This window comes from Plecotus auritus, assembly GCF_963455305.1.
Source record: "Plecotus auritus genome assembly, chromosome: 2".
Lineage (NCBI taxonomy): Eukaryota > Metazoa > Chordata > Mammalia > Chiroptera > Vespertilionidae > Plecotus > Plecotus auritus.
In genome coordinates, this window is record NC_137771.1 from 222,789,654 (window position 1) to 222,802,167 (window position 12,514).

General features: G+C 53.7%; 1 pseudogene across 1 annotated transcript; it reads right to left on the reverse strand.

Moving 5' to 3' along the window:
• Window positions 1–9,016: 9,016 nt before the first annotated feature.
• LOC308241640 lies at window positions 9,017–9,393 on the reverse strand (annotated as a pseudogene). Its single transcript has 2 exons — window positions 9,211–9,393; window positions 9,017–9,153 (listed from the first exon to the last, which is right to left on the reverse strand). The product of its transcript is annotated as an uncharacterized misc_RNA (transcript).
• Window positions 9,394–12,514: the final 3,121 nt, after the last annotated feature.

Below are 12,514 nucleotides of genomic sequence, written 5' to 3' on the forward strand. Positions count from 1 at the left end.
TTTTTACTTCGGAGCCCCACAGGTGCTTTGCACGTGGCAGGTGTTAATAAACATGGGATGAGTGGAAGAAATGCATTTCTGTTGACCGAATAGACAACCCTGCAGGCACAGAGGGTCCGGTTCTGTATTAGTTAGCCACTGCTGCATAACAAATTAGTGCAGAATGCAGCGGCTCAGAACCCGCTTCTCATCTCACAGTTCCTGTGGGTCATGAATCCGGGCAGAGTGTGCCTGAATGGACCAGGGAGGACCGTCTTCTCCTGGTTGCCAAAAGGATTAGCAGGGCTATGGGTGGAGTGGGGAGAAGGTGTCCCCACTCTGATGCCAGCTCGGCCCATTGCCTGGCTTCTTCAGAGCTCAAGGTTACAGTCCAGGTGTTGGTTGGGGTCAGAGTCATCTAAGGGTTCAACGGGGACGCATCGCCTTCAGGCTCAGTCAGCCCTTGTCAGCAAGACTCGGTTCCTCTGGGGCTGGCTGTTCCCTGAGGGACTCAGTTTCTCCTCGGCTGTTGGCCAGAGGCCACCCTGAGTTTCTTGCCACGTGGGCGTGGGCCTCCCTGACATGGCTGCTTGCTTCATTAGAGTGTGAAGGCTGGGGAGGTGTGCGGAAAGAGTGCACAGGATGGAAATCAGTCTTGAAACTAATCACAGAAGAAGCATCCTGTCACTCTTGCTGTGTTTGGTTTACTAGGTCCAGCCTCCACTCAAAGAGAAGGGACGCCACAGGACATGAACAGCAGGGTCACTGAGGGCCTCTTGGAGCCTGCCCCCCCCACCCCCGCCCCACACTGTGCATTAGGGTGGAGGTGGCCAGAAACAGCAGCGACTGACACTCACCAAGTGCTAACTGTGTCCCAGCCCCTGCTGTCAGAGTCCGGGGCACCTTTGACTCTATTTCCCAGGTAGTCACCTGGGGCCCATTGGCACCCACAGGGGAGCAGGTCTGGGCTGGCAAAGGTGAGGAAACATGTGGGGATCCATGTATGACCTTGAACCCCAGAGGGCACCCATCCTCTCTTCTCCTCCATCGTACCCCGAGGGCTCTGTGGGGCACCCGGGCAGCCACCATGCCTACCCTCACCCGGAACAAGCAACCTCACAGAGTCCGGCTCCGGTCCTGGCCCAGAGCAGAGGTGTGCTCCAGGTTCCCACCGCTGCGCACGAGCACGCGAACCCGTCCCCTGGCCCGAGTCTCAGTTTGAGTTTGACTCTCACAGGGAGTGTGGTTTCGGGGCCTCTGCATCGGGTGCCTGGATCCTGTGCCCATGGCCGTGGTTCTCACAGGGGCCCACGAATGCCGGTCAGCAGGGGCTTGAGAAGCCGGTGGCCAGGCCCAGACAGCTCTGCAAGGCTCACGGTGCCCGTCAGACCCAGGCCACGGCTGCTCCTCCAGCAAAGCTGCTCCTTCCCAGGGGTGATGCCCGCAGGGGTCAGAACCCCATGATCCAGCTGCTCTGAGCCCTGCTTGCTCCCCCCTGGCCTGGAGAAAGCGGTGAAGGCAGGCAGATAGACCCTGGCTGTGGTGTGGCTCATTGCAGGGACCCCCACGCTGTGGTTTGGAAAGAAGGACACTGGGAGAACCAGTCCCCTCTCCCCTCATCTAAACATGATGCCATCGCCAAGATCCTATCCTATCTAATAAAAGGGTAATATGCAAATTAACCATAACTCAGTCACAAAGATGGCGGTGCCCATAGCCACAAGATGGCGGCACCCAGTCCTCTCAGCCCCGCCTGAGTCCCCCAGTCCCAGGGGGAGGGGAGCGGCCGCTGAGAGCAGGCAGCGTGCGCGGCCTGGCGGAATGCTTGCTTTGTCCCCGCGGCAATGAGGCAAGCGTTCAGCGCCCAGCCGTGGATGGGCCTCTGGGCCGCAGAGAGCCTCTAGCCCAGGGGTGGGCAAACTTTTTGACTCGAGGGCCACAATGGGTTCTTAAACTGGACCGGAGGGCCTGAACAAAAGCATGGATGGAGTGTTTGTGTGAACTAATATAAATTCAAAGTAAAGGAGCGGAGGGGAGAGCAAGAGAACCCTCCGCTCTTTCGGCTCCGCGGGCCGGATAGAACAGCCGAACGGGCCGGATCCGGCATGCGGGCCGTAGTTTGCCCACGGCTGCTCTAGACAGCAGGTGCAGAGCAGTCAGGCCCGGCAGAGAGCTACTGGCACGCGGATTCGTGCGCAGGGCTACTAGTTTTCAAATAAGGTCACATTCATGGGAGCCAGGAGTTAGCCTCAACGCATCTTTGAGGAAGGGACATAATTCAACCCACAGCGACCCCCATGGCGCGGCCTAAGACCACCACCATCGCCCACTGGCACGTTCTGTAGGGAGCGCAATTCATTCTTTGTCGGCTTGGGGCAGAGATGACTGTGTTGTGCTGTGAGTCACGACCATTGTGGTCAGCTCCAAAGAGGCTGCCTGACGGCCATGCCAGGATTTCACCCAGAAGGGGATGCGGGAAACGGGGAAACCCAATGAACTGCTTCAGGGAACCCCACCTATTCTTCTTCTTTTTTTTTAATATATTTTATTGATTTTTTACAGAGAGGAAAGGAAAGGGACAGAGAGTTAGAAACATTGATCAGCTGCCTCCTGCACACCTCCCACTGGGGATGTGCCGGCAACCAAGGTACATGCCCTTGACCGGAATCGAACCTGGGACCCTTCAGTCCACAGGTCGACGCTCTATCCACTGAGCCAAACCGGTTAGGGCCTGTCTATTCTTGAGGTTTTGGTTATTTGACCACAAGGGTCAACGTTCACGCTTTTCGAACATCTTAGAACATCACAGAAATGATCAGAACCACCGCCTGAAATCTGGGGGAGCAGGTGTGAGCTGCGGGGTTGGCAGAGGTCCCGCCACCACCACAGGGACCTGAATTCCTACTCAACGCGGCAGCTTGTTTTAAACAGCAAAGCACAGAGGACATCGAGGAGCCGCGAGGGGGAGGATGAGGGACGCCCGTAGCATTCGTTTTTGCCCGTAGATCTGCATCACAAACAAGGTTTTCTGAGAAAAAAAAAACAACAAAAAACGGGCAACAAAGTTACAGCAACCCTAGGACTCCAACTTTATAAGAAGGACAAGCACACTCACCCCCACCACAACAGACACACACTGCACAAAAGGGAATTTTTAAAAACACACCAGAACCACCCTAGCCGGTTTGGCTCAGTGGATAGAGCGTCAGCCTGCCGACTGAAGGATTCCTGGTTTGATTCCTCTCAAGGGCATATGCCTGGGTTGCGGGCTTGATCCCTAGTAGGGGATGTGCAGGAGGCAGCCGATCAATGATTCTCTCTCATCACTGATGTTTCTATCTTTCTCTCCCTTCCTCTCTGAAATCAATAACAAAATATTTTTTTAAAAATACACACAACAACGCCAAAACCTCAGCAGTGGTTCCCCAGGAAATGGGATTGTGGGAGACCCCTCCCCTTTCTCTAGAGGTTTGAGGCGCAGGGTGGGGGCAGTCCCCGCGGCCGGTCCTGCAGCCCCGAGCCTTTGGAGTGTGGAACGGTGAGCGGTGTGAGAGCACCGGATTCTCTGTTCTTTGTGTGGACAAGTGGAGGCGTTTTGGTGCCAGTTTACGATGAGAGGAGCGCGGCCAAGCCCGCTTTCCCAAGGGCATGACTTAAAGTGCCCAAGGTACTCGAGTCCAGGTAATCCCAAGCGTATCTAGGATCACTTACAGGGCGAGAGAAACGGCTCTTTGAAAAGGCTTTCTACCGCCGTGTCCACAGGAACTCTCCGTCAACATGTAAATGATTAACACATTCTTATAGAAACAGGGCAGGCCCGAGCGCCAATCACAGTTACCTGCTCCAGTGCTGTGCAGCTGCCTCACTTACTGTATTGACAAAGCGTAAAGGCCGGCTGGCCGGGGATGTCAGGGAGGCAGGCCCGCCAATACCGCATTTGCACGGCAGCTTTACAGATTAGAAAGTAAATGGCATGGCTCCGATTTCAAAGAGTTTTCTTAACACCTATTGTCCGCGTGCCCAAGGAATCTTGCGGGTTTAGGGAGAAAGGTTCTTTCTGAGAGCCCCTAATCTGGTCTAGGTCAGGCCCTTTCCCAAGGCCATGCTCGAAGACCCCTTCTGGCCCTGGTGACTTTATAGAAGTCCTTTTTCTTTACGGTAGGTTGTCGCCTCTCCGGGCTGCGCTAATCATCAGCCAGAGTTAAGTGTCGCGGGAGTGGAACAGAATCGTTCAAGGACGTCATTGCCCTTCTTCGGTTGCTAGGCAACACCTCCTTCGCAGAGATGGACAGAACAGGTTGGGGGAGATACCAGCAAAGAAGCCTTCGTATTCCAGGTCAGCCCCACTGCCCCCTGGAAGGGGACAAGACAGGAGAGCCTCTCTCGGGGCCACCCACATAAGAGGCATTGTTGTCCTCGCTTCTCCCAGGTCCTCCAGTCAATGGAGTGGACCTTGGAGCCTCTGGGTGTGGCTGGTTTGTGTTACCTGGGGTAATCCCTAGAGGAATTCTGCTGTCTCATCATCCGCTATCGCCTCATCACTGCTGGGGACTGCGCAAGTGCCAAGTGTGGGTGGCTTACCGGCTCCATCAGTTTACTGGACGCCAGTTTGAGAAATGTCGCCCAACCATGGGGCTCACGATCCCAAGTAGGTTTCAAATGTTTGCAGCCACATCAGCTGGGTGGGGTGCTCTGCAGCCCTCTCCCCAGGATTTACAGTCAGTTCACTGCCCCGCCCGAGTCCCCAGAGCTGGAGGCAGGGCGGGAGAGGGAGACTGAGACTCCCACTCAGCTCCGCACTGACTGGAGCCTTAGGCGGTCAGCCTTCCTGGGCCTGCTTCCTCTTCCCTTAAAAAGCGGGTGTTTTCTCTTGCGAATTGGCTTAACAGAAATGCTTGCACCAAGACAGTTGTACAAGGTGTTTAGGATCACAGTGTAATAGCAACAACAACAGAAAGGGAGACAAGCTGAGGACCATTAATAGAGGAATAAAGTCGTTTTGAGGAAATCTGTTATTTGTCCTGGGGTGTTGCCTGCATCCTGGGTCACGTTGTTTGTGTCTTTAGGGTGTTGTTGACAACGTGCCTCCACCTCCTCTAGCTCCTCCTCATTTTTTCTAATTCTCTCTTCAGCTGTGTCTGTATAATGAATACTACACAGGCATTACGAAGGATGGGGTGCAGGGGTCCTCAAACTTTTTAAACAGGGGGCCAGTTCACTGTCCCTCAGACCGTTGGAGGGCCAGACTATAGTTAAAAAAAAAAACTATGAACAAATTCCTATGCGCACTGCGGGCCCGGATCGAATCGGCTGCTAAGCAGGACAGGCAGCAGCACCCGGCGGGCCGGATAAATGTCCTCGGCGGGCCGCATGTGGCCTGCGGGCCATAGTTTGAGGATGCCTAGGGTAGAGTGATCTTTGTCTGTGGACACAGGAAGAAGTCCTTGATATTTTACCCAAAGGGGCAAGTTAATTAAGCATAAGCACATTATAGAAACCTGTGCGTGGACAGACATATATGTCTAGTATACTTATGTAATGTATGCACGAGAAGCATTTAGATAAGCTTGAAACCTAAGGCTATGGATGGTGCTAACTCGTCTATTTAATTTATTCTGATTGTCTAAACAAAGACAAATCGTTGGTCAGAGTCCAAATAAGGCTGGCATGGAGCATGGGGGTGATGTTTCCCCAGGTCCCTTCTGATTTCCCGCGGTTCTTACAGTATTTACCTGTGGAAGAAATCAACTATTTGTCCTGGGGTGTTGCCCGCGTCCTGGACTAGGTTGTCTGTGTCTTCAGGGTGTTGTTGACAACATCCCTCCACCTCTTTATTTCCTGTAAAATGGGAGAAGGTCTGCAGTCTGGCGGAAATGGAGTTTCACCTCTTCTGACAAGACCGCTTCCCAGGAAGAGCTGTGTGTCCAAGGGCTTCACCCCAAGAGGCCAGGGATGTCTGGTGCCTCCGTTTTGGGGTGTTGTGGTTGAGCCCTGGGTCAGGTGCTGTCAGCCTGCTCCCCCGAAGCCATTCAGCCTCTGAGAATCATGACATAGATCCATGCCACCAGGCATTGCAAATGGTGATTGCCTGAGTCAGTTATTCTGGCTAATTTCTTTTGGCTGGAATTCTTCTACAAAGAATAACTTTACTTTGAATATTTGCTTACCTAAAATACTGTTTTTATAGGAAAGGTCAGGTACCTGATTCATTCTGTCCTTTTTATCAATTTTCAGAAAAATTTTTGGTGTCCTCTATAGATCTCCAGTTATACACACATAGGTGTGTATAAATGTGTGTATATATATGTAACTAGAGTCCTGGTGCACGAAATTTGTACACTTGAGGGGTGGGGGTCCCTTAGCCCTGTCTGAACCCTCTCACAGTCTGGGAGCCCTCGGGGGATGTCCAACGGCCACGGAGGCAGAAGAGGCTCCCGCCACCGCCACCGCCACTGCACTCGCCAGCCATGAACCAGGCTTCTGGCAGAGCAGCACTCCCCCTGTGGGAGCGCACTGACCACCAGGGGGCAGCTCCTGCATTGAGCATCTGCCTCCTGGTGGTCAGTGCGCATCAGAGCAACCAGTAGTTCTGCTGTAGGGCTGCATGTGAGAGGGCGCAGGCCAGGCTGAGGGACCCCACCAGTGCCCGATCGGATCCAGGGAGGGACGCAGGAGGGCTCCAGGGCTGTCAGGACTGTCTTGCTCAGTCCTGATTGGCTGGACCCCAGCAGCAAGCTAACCTACTGGTCAGAGCATCTGCCCCCTGGTGGTCAGTGCACATCATAGCAAGCAGTTGAGAGACATTAGCATATCATTAGCATATTACGCTTTGATTGGATGAATGGCCGATTGGACGACTGGACACTTAGTATATTAGGCTTTTATCATATAAGATTATACTTATGTAATGTATATACTTTATATATGTATACATATACATACATATATACACATATATATGCTCTTATATCATATATATTTTATGAATGTACAGGGTGTTCCCCCCAAAATGTATATACACTTTAAGAGCTGATAGCTAAATTTTGGAAATGAAATGTATTTTAATAAACACTGCCTTTTAGTTATTCAAAGTGTGTGTATACATTTTTTGGGATAACATATATACACTAGAGGCCTGGTGCACGGGTAGGGTCCCTAGGCCTGGCCAACAATCAGGGCCGATAGTACTGGCTGCCAGTCGGGGCCTTCCTTCCCTGGCTGCTGACAGCTGCCCCCCCCCCCCCCACACACACACACCCTTTCCCCTTGATTGATCGCCCCGCTGGCTGATGGCCTGGGCCTCCCAATGCAGGGCAATTGTGGGGTGATGGTGGGGCCCCCAGAACAATCACATTGCACCCACCTTAGCTGGCCTGGCTCCAGTGCATGGTCGTCTGGATGGTTGTTCCACTGGACAGTCGTTCCACTGTTCAGCTGTTTGGTTGATTTGCATATTATGCTTTTATTATCATGGATAGCTGAAAGTATCTTTTGACTCTTTTCATCCATTTCACCCACCCACCCCCACTCCTCCTCTGACAACCCTCAATCTGTTCTCTGTACCTGTGAGTTTGGTTTATTTATTTTTAATATTTTTAATTCATTTTTTAGAGAGAGAAAGAGAGATAAGAAACATCAGTGAGAGAGACACATCAATTGGCTGCCTCCTGCATGCCCCCTACTGGGGATTGCATGTGCCCTGACCGGGAATAGAACCAGAGACCTCTTATTTCATGGGTTGATACTCACCATGGAGCCACACCGGCTGGGCTGGCTTATTCTTAGATTCCACATATAAGTAAGACCATACAGTATGTGCCTTTCTCTGTCTGATGGCTGCAACATGTGGGTCCTTTGGGGTCCAATTGTGTTGATTGCTTTGCCTCTTAAAAATAGATTATTCCCTGCCTCTTCGGTGCATCTTCTAAGCTCTCGTTGAATCTCAGAGACCAAGTTCTAATGGAAATGGACATAAACAGCGTTTCCTCCGGAGATGGATGCCTCTCCTCCTGTCAGGTCACCGTGTGTGTGTGTGTGTGTGTGTGTGTGTGTGTGTGTGTGTGTGTGGTGGGGGGAGGGTCGAATCAACCTGCTCGGATGTTGACCTTGGTTTGGGTTTCGTTGTCATGGTGAGGACCTTTGGGCATCGGAGATTTCAGATTCCTTGGTGGTGGGCTGCGGGCACCTTGTTCAGGGCGTGGGGGGGCGGGTGTCCTTGCTCTGCCCTAAGTTCTCACTGTCCCTGCGCGCCTGCACACAGAGGGGACCACGACACGCGTCTCCTTTCCTCGGTGGACACGGATGTTGCTCCTGCAGCTGTGCTGTGGGGGCAGGAGGGCGCCTGGAGCAGGACCTGCGCACCAGAGACTGAGAGGGCGAGCTTCCTTGTCTTCCTGCCACCCTCCCTGGGGCGGCCAGACTCCGCCTTGTACACGTGGGGGGTTGGGTGGGGGTTTCCTGCTGTAGCAGTCCTTTGGGGGACCCTGTGCGACCCGAGCCCAGGCCTGTTTTGCACCCCCCACTCAGCAGGAGAGGTTTTGCCTCTGCCCTTTCCCATCAACAATGTCTTGGTGGCAGCCTTGGGGACGGCACCTTCCCCACCCCTCCACCCACGGAGCACACCCCCACCCCCCCGAGGGCACCCCGACCTTCAGCTGGGCTTTCTGGTCGGAGCTCTTTGAGGCGGTGCTGCTGTGCTCGGCTGGTGTCCGCCTTCAAGGGAAGAACTTTAACATGTGAAGGAGAAAAAAGAGGCACAGCTGCGTGGAGGAAGCGCCGTTTATTTGCCTCACACCGGGTGGGGGTTCCTGCCGGAGCCAGAGGGGGACCCTAAGTTCCAGGGCTTCCCTGGGGGGATGCCCAGGGCCATGAGGGATCCAGATCGCCCTGCCGCCTTCTCGTCCTGGAGTTCAGAGGGCTGGTCGAACGTGCTTGTCATCTGCCATGTGCAGAACCTGGAGGCCCGCTGAGGACTGGTTGCGGGAGAGCGCAGGTGTGGCCCGTCTGCACTGGGAGCAGCTGGGGAGGAGGCTGGCGGTCAGCAGCAGGAAGGGGTGCCACCGGAGATGGGCTGCAGACCAGGGTGGGGCAGGAGGGCTGGGCGCACCCAGAGGACTGGCAGGAGGAGGCCACACACACGACGGGCCTGCAGCTCACGGGCAGGCACACGGAGGACTGGCGGGAGGGAGCCATGCACACCGTGGGTTTGCAGTTCACAGGCCAGCAGGGCACCTGGCAGCTCACGGGTACGTACACAGCTGGCTTGCAGCTCACGGGCAGGCACATGGAGGACTGGCAGGAAGGGGCCATGCACACGGTGGGCCTGCAGCTCATGGGCAGGCAGATGGAGGACTGGCAAGGGCTGGGCGAGCAGCAGCCAGCCTGGCCGCCTGTGTGGCAGCTGGTGTGGCACATGTTGTCGTGGGCTGGCTGGGGTGGGAGTGAGGGCGGAGATGTCTGGCGGCCTTTACACCCAGGCTGTGGGCATCCCGGCAACACAGAAGCACGACTGTTGACTTCCTCATGCTTCCCCACGGCTGCTTCCTCCGTGTTTCCAGCACCTTCTTTCCTTGGACGCGCTCTCCTGTGTGAGGCTCCACATAAACAAGCTTGGCTCCGAGGCCGGGTCCCCTCTGTAAACAGGGTGTTCTGGTTTGACCACGTGGGCTCCTGGGGTTCCGCCAGGCCATTATTGTGCACAGAGCACCCTGGCTCGCTCAGAGAACCGTATCCTTTCAGCCATTGGTGTCTCATGTCCTGAAAGCAGGACTCTGCAAACGGAAGTCTGCAGGAAGGATCTGGCTGCTGCCCGTGTGCGAATAAAAGCTTTGTTGGACGCAGCCACGTCCATGTCCCTGCGTCTGTCTAGGGCTGCTTAGGCGCAAGCCGCTGAGGAGTTATGGGAGAGACCTTGTGGCAGCAAAGCCCGAAATGCTCACCATCTGCCCTTTGCAGAAAGTTTGTCCAAAATCTAGGCAGAAATTGACTTGTTTATGCAACAAATAGTCGACCCCGTGTGCAGGCAGTGGAGCCATCCTGGCCTCGGGAGCCTTCCAGGGCAAGGAATAAAGGAGCGGATGGAGAAATTCATGCACAGAGTGATTCCAGGGAGGAAAACAGGGGCAGCAGATAGGGAGTGAGGGTGCTGGCGGGCGGCTGGGCCTCCATGAAGAGGTGATGCTGAGCTGCAGTGGGCGATGTGAAGGGCAGTGTCCCAGGCAGAGGCACCCGGGGATGTGAGGGCAGTGTCCCAGGCAGAGACATCCGGGGATGTGAGGGCAGTGTCCCAGGCAGAGGCACCTGGGGATGTGAGGGCAGTGTCCCAGGCAGAGACATCCGGGGATGTGAGGGCAGTGTCCCAGGCAGAGGCATCCGGGGATGTGAGGGCAGTGTCCCAGGCAGAGGCACCCAGGGATGTGAGGGCATTGCTGCAGAAATGGGTTCACTCGGGGAGCCATGGGGAGTCAGCTGTAACCGACATCGTGGCTTGTAGGTTGCTGGCTTTCACATGTGTCGACATCCCTGCATCTCCCTTTCCTTGGGTTAGGAAGGAAGTAGAACCCCTAAAATATGTTTTAATTGAACTTATTGCGGTGCCATTGGTTAAGAAAATGATATAGATTTAAGGTGTACGATTCTAGAATACATCACACTGTATTGTGTGTTCACCACTTCAAGTCAAGTCTCTCTCCATCACCATTTACCCCCTTTTTACCCTCTCCTGCCTCCACACACCCCTTCTTTCTGGTAATCACCATACTGTTGTCTGTCTATGAGGTTTTTTTTCTTTTTTGCTTAATCCCTTCACCTTTTTCACCCAGCCCCCAGCCCCTCCCCTCTGACAGCTGTGAGTCTGTTCTTCTATTTTGTTTGTTAGTTTATTTTGTTCATTAGATTCCACATGTAAATGAAATCATGTGGCATTTATCTTTCTCTAACTGGCTTATTTCACTTAGCGTAATACTCTTCTGGTCCGACCATGCTGTCGTAAGAAGTAAGATTTAATTCTTTTGTATGGCTGAGTAGTATTCCATGGTGCAAATGTCCCACAGATTTTTTATCCACTCACCTACTGATGGGCACCTGGGCTGCTTCCAAATCTTGGCTATTGTCAATAACGCTGCAATAAACACAGGGATGCATATATTCTGCTGAATTCGTGTTTTGGGTTTCTTCAGATATATACCCAGAAGTAGAATCACTGGGTCATAAGGCAGCTCCATTTCTTTTTTCATTTTTATTTTTTAAATGTATTTTTATTGATTTCAGAGAGGAAGGGAGAGGGAGATAGAAACATCAATGATGAGAATCATTGATCAGCTGCCTCGTGCACGCCCCACACTGGGGATCGAATCCACAACCCAGGCATATGCCCTTGACTGAAATCAAACCTGGGACCCTTCAGGCCGACACTCTATCCACTGAGCCACACCGGCTAGGGCAAGGCAGCTCCATGTTTAACTTTGAGGAAGCTCCGCAGCGACTGTACCAGCTGGCATTCCCACCAACAGTGCACGAGGGTTCGTTCCCTCTCCCGCGCATCCTCGTCAGCACCAGAAATGAGGTAGAACCTTTCCCCACGTCTTTTTTTTTTTTTTAAATATATATTTTATTGATTTTTTACAGAGAGGAAGGGAGAGGGATAGAGAGTCAGAAACATCGATGAGAGAGAAACATCGATCAGCTGCCTCCTGCACACCCCCTACTGGGGATGTGCCCGCAACCAAGGTACATGCCCTTGACCGGAATCGAACCGGGGACCTTTCAGTCCACAGGCCGACGCTCTATCCACTGAGCCAAACCGGTTAGGGCTCCCCACGTCTTTTTAGCTCTGTGCTCTGAGGAGTTCATCAGGCCTTTGTCCATTTATCTATAAAGATGGTCAGATATTTCTTAGAATTTGAGTGAGCAAGTAGCAGGTACAGTTTTGAGTGAACTCAGCCCAGCTGAGGGATTTAAGAGTCAAGGCGGGTTTTTGATCCAGCCATTTCCTCTGTCAAGGCCCTCTTACGGTTTTCACTGCGTCCCCTCTTTCCCTGTGTAGAGCTTATGTGGGGTGAGGGCGGGGCTTACAGGCTCCCCTGCGCGCCCCGCCCCCCAAAGATGTCTTCTGTTCCTGGTCCCGTCTGCTGGCCTCCGCTGTTCCCCTGCTCCTGTGGTCCTCCTGGGTGTGTTCTAGATGAGGGCATAAGGGATAAGCAGGGCCCCCAGTGCTGCCTGGTCAGTCTGAATGGTGTCTTGACTCTAGTACTAGTGGTCCACTGAGACTGCAGGCTCATCCTCCCCCACAGTCCTGAGGGTTTGTTCACAGGCGTCTTTTTGCTCTTGCCTCCTCAGGCAGGCCTTGAAACCTTGAGTGGAATGAGCGATGTCTGAACTGAGCTTTGAGCCCCTCTTGGGGCCCACAGGGTCTTGTTGATGCTCAGAGCATCGGCCCCTGTGTCAGCCCCTGTGTCCAGACAGCGTGCAGGCGCTCTCTGTGCAGGCACCTCTCCTGGGGAGGTCAGCACGGTGCTAGGTACTGGGCTGTCAGCTC